Source organism: Phallusia mammillata, chromosome 2 (assembly GCF_965637545.1).
Source record: "Phallusia mammillata chromosome 2, kaPhaMamm4.hap1.1, whole genome shotgun sequence".
Lineage (NCBI taxonomy): Eukaryota > Metazoa > Chordata > Ascidiacea > Phlebobranchia > Ascidiidae > Phallusia > Phallusia mammillata.
This window is the reverse complement of record NC_137253.1, coordinates 7,776,474-7,783,761: the sequence shown is the minus strand read 5'-3', so window position 1 is coordinate 7,783,761 and position 7,288 is coordinate 7,776,474. Positions and strand designations below refer to the sequence as shown.

Below are 7,288 nucleotides of genomic sequence, written 5' to 3'. Positions count from 1 at the left end.
ATTTCATTTTAAGCAGACCAGTTCTTGGGGGGTGTTGTGCCTTTTTATATCAGCCGACAGGTCCTTTATGATCATACTGTGTTTTTATCGCCCGTCGCTTGCTCTAACCATGCGAACCGCCATTGTCCAGTGTTACAATGTGAAAAGTCAAGTTATGACAGAAGTCAGGTTTTGCTATTGTCCAATTCCAAGTCAACTTGCTAAATTGTAAGTTTCTTGTTGTTGATTCAGTTTATTGTGGAAAACTAATCCTTGTTTTTGTTTTTCAGGTTTTAGGTGAAATATTGATATTTTGAAAAATGGAAGTTTAAAAAGATGTGAAAATACATGTAAAACTTATAAAACCATGTCATGCAATATAATTTCAGGTATATTTCACATTTTAGTTTCTTAACCTTTTTTTCTGCAGAAAATACCTTATTTGTTTTTACAGGTTTAAACTTTTTTTTTTTTTTTTTCAGATTTTATTATTATTTTCTGCAGGATTACCAAATCATTTTGTTTTTCAGATTCCGGAAGTCGTTTTGAAATATTTAAATTCAATTTGCTTTTGTTTTTCAGGTTTTAGGACTTTAAAACTTGTTTTGTTTTTCAGATTAGGGGTTCGTTAATAACTTATGTTCTGTAGGTGTTGCAAAAAGTAGAGTTTTATTTTCCAAACAATATTTATTTTATTTTGCAGGCTTAACCAAAGTGGTTTTTATCTCCCAGATGTTTAGGTTTTTATACATTTTCTGATGTATTTGATAATTAAAACTTAACGTCTTTTGTTTAGTCACTTATACTTTTTTAGAAAATATATATGTTTAAAGATTACCCTTCTTTTTTGCAGGTTTACCAACCTGTGTTTTTGTTTTTCAGCTTTTTAAGGTTTAAGCAGTTTAGAAATTTAGGTCTTATGTTTCCACAGGTTTACTAATTAACATGTTGCAAAAAAGAGGAATAACGAAGTTAAAAATAGAGCTATCACTCGAAAAAACCAACGTAAGCATGGCGAAACTCTGTTCCATCAAGTTTTATTACTCGTAAACACGGGGTAGAAATAAATTTTCTGATTTATTTTTCAGATGCTTAAACGAAGACTGACGTCATACTTCTATCCAGCAAACGGCGGCGACACTAATGATTTCAACCATAGAGAAAAAAAGGTGACAAAAGTTTACTTCAAATACTAATGGATTTTGTATCTAAAACTTATATTGAATCGAATGACTTATCTCGTTGTGTTTATATTTAAGTTGGTTGTTTTTGACAGACTTCGTCCTCACTTCACTAGTGTCCAACGCACGGCTGTCTTCAGCACGAAAGTTTCCCTTACATTATCGTCAACGACGTCATGACATTTCGTCAGAGGATGTCACCTCGAAGGATGACGTCACAACACTCATCCGGTCATACCAATGCTCCATGTTGCCATCGCAACTTCATACGTCACACTGGCGTAAACTATGTTCCATTTTGGGGTGAACCTGTTGCACAGTCATCCCCCAGAAGGCGACGCCCTACAAGGCTGGGGCTTCTCCTACGTCGCAGTGACGTAGATTTCTGACGTCATAATGCAATTCCACCGACTGGTGGAACTCTTGTTCAGGAACTATTGTTGCCCCTCACGCTTTTGACTTGACGATGCTGTGCACTACTGTTGTTTTACACGCCAACACAGCGGCATGTTATAATCGAGCATGTTTAGTTTTAACAACACTGCGATGTGAACAACGCACGGCGATGCGTTTAGTAATTCCGCCCTGCAACATATTTAATTCGAGATTTTGAATTGTAATGCATAAGTGCATGGTGACAAAAGACAGTTTGCTTCTACGCGATATTTTATGCATCTTAATGAACTGTTTGTTTTGTGCCACCCATTCTCTCATATCATAAACTAGGCCTACGCTCTTTTTATTCACTGTTTTTCAATTTCATGCAATCTGTTGGCAAACTTATCAAATTATAATTATAGATGTAACCTGACAACACAAACTGTTGTTTATTGTAAGGAACTTTTATCTTTTTTTTTCCTTGCAACGTAGCAGAATTAAACTTTTTATAACATGCTCTGAAATGTATGAACACGACTGATTTTGTGGGTTATGTTATGCGTTTTTATTTATGTGCTTCAGCAGAACTTGCCTCAAACGTCATGCATGGTTTGCTTTACTTTCATTTATTGTACATTTTCATCACATCGCCCCGTAGGAGATGTGTCGCACTGTAGTTAACTGTGAACTATAATCTCATTGCAAAGTTGCAACATCAAACCCAAACCATCTGCAGTACGTTTAACATGAATGTAAGTTTTGTGTACTTGTGTTTTCTTGTTAACTACTTATCCGCCGTATACTGGTCTTGTGCTGTTTCTATTGTTACCATCTACCACTGAAAACGCTGTAAAGTTTGTCAAATCAGTTGCTTATTAGTGACAGTTATGTTTTAAGTACATGTGTATCTGTCATACTGGTCTTGCGTTTCTACTATTACAATTTTGCCACTAGAGGTGCTCTAAAATACGTTTTTCATTAATACGTATTTAAAACTGTTGCTTATTAATGACAGTTATGTTTTAAATACATGTGTATCTGCTTTACTGGTCGTGTGTTATTTTCCGCTAGAGGCGCTTGACATCTTTGTTTAACTCAGCTATTGTTTTTTTTTCCTTTACAATTAAAGTGTAGTGAAGGCTACTATTAATAATTCTTGTAACGAGCCTAAAAACAAATTTATTCCTTTAAAGAATTTTAATATGCGCCACTTAACCGTTTTACTGAAGTTTCAAATCTTTCTCCTATCCATCGCCATTTGTTGTATTTTGCTTGGAAGTTTGCCAAACTATTGTCACGTCACAGCGCGTTTAACCTCACAGCGTTCGAATTATTAGCGCGCTGATCTCCGAAATACATTTTTATGTCTACTTTATGACGCAATATTTACCAACGTTTATTCTATATTCTTTTGTAGTGTTGTTGTCGCGAAAAAGGAATACATGGATGAGAATTTTGATGGTTTGATTATTTTGCATAGATGATCATGTTCAGATTTTGGGAAACAATGTGTTAGGGAACGTAATAGGAAATATTATCATGGAGAGTCCTAACATTGCCGGGTAATCAATACGAAGAAAACGTAAAAAATGCATTCGCATGCAAAGTTTGAAAGTAAAAAAAAAACAAGTCGTAGTGAGAATAAATGTCAACAGATAAAGGCCAACCACTCGCGTATTGGAATAAATTGGAATTTATAGCCAAAAATTTAAAGGACACCCCATATGTTTTTTTCTAAATGGTAACAAATCACAAATGTCCCCTTTGCGTACATGTTTTATCTACAGTTTTGACTTTGTTTCATATCCCATTTCCCAATGGATGATCATCACCATAATTGTGGGACCTAGTTCAAATATGATAACAACAAATTTATACACTGTTAACATTTCTAACAAAGCAACGTGATCGAATAGTTGAGAGACATTTTTCGTCTGTGAAAATTGAACGTTTGACTGTGAAAAAAGTCAAGTATCAATAAAACTAATAGCACTTAAGTAAAATAGTTTGCATTATTTAGCGGCAAAACATCGCAATCTCTCCCGGTAGTCCTTTTTTCAGCTTTAGGTAGATTTAAACTTTATATGAAACAGTCAAGCAACGAATTCAGATAAGTCGGGACACTCATATGCATCGAAATAATATCACAGGATAACCAACAATAATCTCTACATGGAAACTGATGGCGTTTAAACCATTTTTTTTTTTCAGCCTGTCATTCCCAACAGACTGGAGAACCGTTAGATGGTTAGCCGATACAAGCAAGCTCTTGTGTCAAGCTAAACTGATGAGAAGTTGGTCGAAACATAGTGCACTTTCTGCACTGGCTCGATGCTGTCAAAAGTGTTGTTTCGGAATTCGCTTTTCAAGAAACTGTTCAATTCAAGGTTGGTATGCATCAGTTGAAGAGGTTTCAATTGATGCAGAAAAATAAATTAATTTATTATATTGGGGTCATAATGTTTGGTTTTTTATTCCGGTTTAAACCGGTTTAAAGGTTCTATAAGCTTTAGGGTTTTTCGAAAATCGGGTGCATTTTTTGGGTTTTCGATTCCGGTTTAAACCGGTTTGGAGGTTCGGTAGGAGGCTAAAACCGACCAGAACCAGTTTGAACCTGGAATATTCCGGCGAAAACCCACCGAAAACCGGATTTTTCTTCGATTTTTTGACCCTCAAAACTCGAAAAAACCGAAAAGCTATAGCTTTAGGGTTTTTCGAAAATCGGGTCAAAATTATTGGTTTTCGATTCCGGTTTAAACCGGTTTGGAGGATCGGTAGGAGGCTAAAACCGGCCAGAACCAGTTTGAAACTGGAATATTCCGGCGAAAACCCACCGAAAACCGGATTTTTCTTCGATTTTTTGAGCCTCAAAACTCGAAAAAACGGAAAGGCTATGGCCTTAGGGTTTTTCGAAAATCGGGACAAATTTTTGGGTTTTCGATTCCGGTTTAAACCGGTATAGAGGAACGGTAGGATGCTAAAACTGGCCAGAACCAGTTTGAAACTGGAATATTCCGGCAAAAACCCACCGAAAACCGGATTTTTCTTCGAATTTTTGAGCCTCAAAACTCGAAAAAACGGAAAGGCTATAGCCTTAGGGTTTTTCGAAAATCGTGTCAAAATTGTTGGTTTTCGATTCCGGTTTAAACCGGTTTGGAGGTTTGGTGGGAGGCTAAAACCGACCAGAAACAGTTTGAAACTGGAATATTCCGGCGAAAACCCACCGAAAACCGGATTTTTCTTCGATTTTTTGAGCCTCAAAACTCGAAAAAACGGAAAGGCTATAGCCTTAGGGTTTTTCGAAAATCTGGTCAAAATTGTTGGTTTTCGATTCCGGTTTAAACCGGTTTGGAGGTTTGGTGGGAGGCTAAAACCGACCAGAAACAGTTTGAAACTGGAATATTCCGGCGAAAACCCACCGAAAACCGGATTTTTCTTCGATTTTTTGAGCCTCAAAACTCGAAAAAACGGAAAAGCTATGTAGCCTGAGGGTTTTTCGAAAATCGGTTCATAATTATTGGGTTTTCGATTCCAGTTTAAACCGGTTTGGAGGAACGGTAGGACGCTAAAACCGGCCAGAACCAGTTTGAAACTGGAATATTCCGGCGAAAACCCACCGAAAACCGGATTTTTCTTCGATTTTTGAGCCTCAAAACTCGAAAACACGGAAAGGCTATAGCCTTAGGGTTTTTCGAAAATCTGGTCAAATTTTGGGGTTTTCGATTCCGGTTTAAACCGGTTTAGAGGAACGGTAGGAGGCTAAAACCGGCCAGAACCAGTTTGAAACTGGAATATTCCGGCGAAAACCCACCGAAAACCGGATTTTTCTTCGATTTTTTGACCCTCAAAACTCGAAAAAACCGAAAAGCTATAGCTTTAGGGTTTTTCGAAAATCGGGTCAAAATTATTGGTTTTCGATTCCGGTTTAAACCGGTTTGGAGGATCGGTAGGAGGCTAAAACCGGCCAGAACCAGTTTGAAACTGGAATATTCCGGCGAAAACCCACCGAAAACCGGATTTTTCTTCGATTTTTTGAGCCTCAAAACTCGAAAAAACGGAAAGGCTATGGCCTTAGGGTTTTTCGAAAATCGGGACAAATTTTTGGGTTTTCGATTCCGGTTTAAACCGGTATAGAGGAACGGTAGGATGCTAAAACTGGCCAGAACCAGTTTGAAACTGGAATATTCCGGCAAAAACCCACCGAAAACCGGATTTTTCTTCGAATTTTTGAGCCTCAAAACTCGAAAAAACGGAAAGGCTATAGCCTTAGGGTTTTTCGAAAATCGTGTCAAAATTGTTGGTTTTCGATTCCGGTTTAAACCGGTTTGGAGGTTTGGTGGGAGGCTAAAACCGACCAGAAACAGTTTGAAACTGGAATATTCCGGCGAAAACCCACCGAAAACCGGATTTTTCTTCGATTTTTTGAGCCTCAAAACTCGAAAAAACGGAAAAGCTATGTAGCCTGAGGGTTTTTCGAAAATCGGTTCATAATTATTGGGTTTTCGATTCCAGTTTAAACCGGTTTGGAGGAACGGTAGGACGCTAAAACCGGCCAGAACCAGTTTGAAACTGGAATATTCCGGCGAAAACCCACCGAAAACCGGATTTTTCTTCGATTTTTGAGCCTCAAAACTCGAAAACACGGAAAGGCTATAGCCTTAGGGTTTTTCGAAAATCTGGTCAAATTTTGGGGTTTTCGATTCCGGTTTAAACCGGTTTAGAGGAACGGTAGGAGGCTAAAACCGGCCAGAACCAGTTTGAAACTGGAATATTCCGGCGAAAACCCACCGAAAACCGGATTTTTCTTCGATTTTTTGACCCTCAAAACTCGAAAAAACCGAAAAGCTATAGCTTTAGGGTTTTTCGAAAATCGGGTCAAAATTATTGGTTTTCGATTCCGGTTTAAACCGGTTTGGAGGATCGGTAGGAGGCTAAAACCGGCCAGAACCAGTTTGAAACTGGAATATTCCGGCGAAAACCCACCGAAAACCGGATTTTTCTTCGATTTTTTGAGCCTCAAAACTCGAAAAAACGGAAAGGCTATGGCCTTAGGGTTTTTCGAAAATCGGGACAAATTTTTGGGTTTTCGATTCCGGTTTAAACCGGTATAGAGGAACGGTAGGATGCTAAAACTGGCCAGAACCAGTTTGAAACTGGAATATTCCGGCAAAAACCCACCGAAAACCGGATTTTTCTTCGAATTTTTGAGCCTCAAAACTCGAAAAAACGGAAAGGCTATAGCCTTAGGGTTTTTCGAAAATCGTGTCAAAATTGTTGGTTTTCGATTCCGGTTTAAACCGGTTTGGAGGTTTGGTGGGAGGCTAAAACCGACCAGAAACAGTTTGAAACTGGAATATTCCGGCGAAAACCCACCGAAAACCGGATTTTTCTTCGATTTTTTGAGCCTCAAAACTCGAAAAAACGGAAAAGCTATGTAGCCTGAGGGTTTTTCGAAAATCGGTTCATAATTATTGGGTTTTCGATTCCAGTTTAAACCGGTTTGGAGGAACGGTAGGACGCTAAAACCGGCCAGAACCAGTTTGAAACTGGAATATTCCGGCGAAAACCCACCGAAAACCGGATTTTTCTTCGATTTTTGAGCCTCAAAACTCGAAAACACGGAAAGGCTATAGCCTTAGGGTTTTTCGAAAATCTGGTCAAATTTTGGGGTTTTCGATTCCGGTTTAAACCGGTTTAGAGGAACGGTAGGAGGCTAAAACCGGCCAGAACCAGTTTGAAACTGGAATATT

General features: G+C 38.3%; 1 long non-coding RNA gene across 1 annotated transcript; it reads left to right on the top strand.

Moving 5' to 3' along the window:
- Positions 1 to 865: 865 nt before the first annotated feature.
- LOC145213999 (uncharacterized) lies at positions 866 to 2,997 on the top strand. The gene is made up of 3 exons (XR_013856947.1): positions 866 to 984; positions 1,068 to 1,148; positions 1,256 to 2,997. It is a non-coding gene; the product is annotated as an uncharacterized LOC145213999 (long non-coding RNA).
- The last annotated feature ends 4,291 nt before the right edge of the window (positions 2,998 to 7,288 follow it).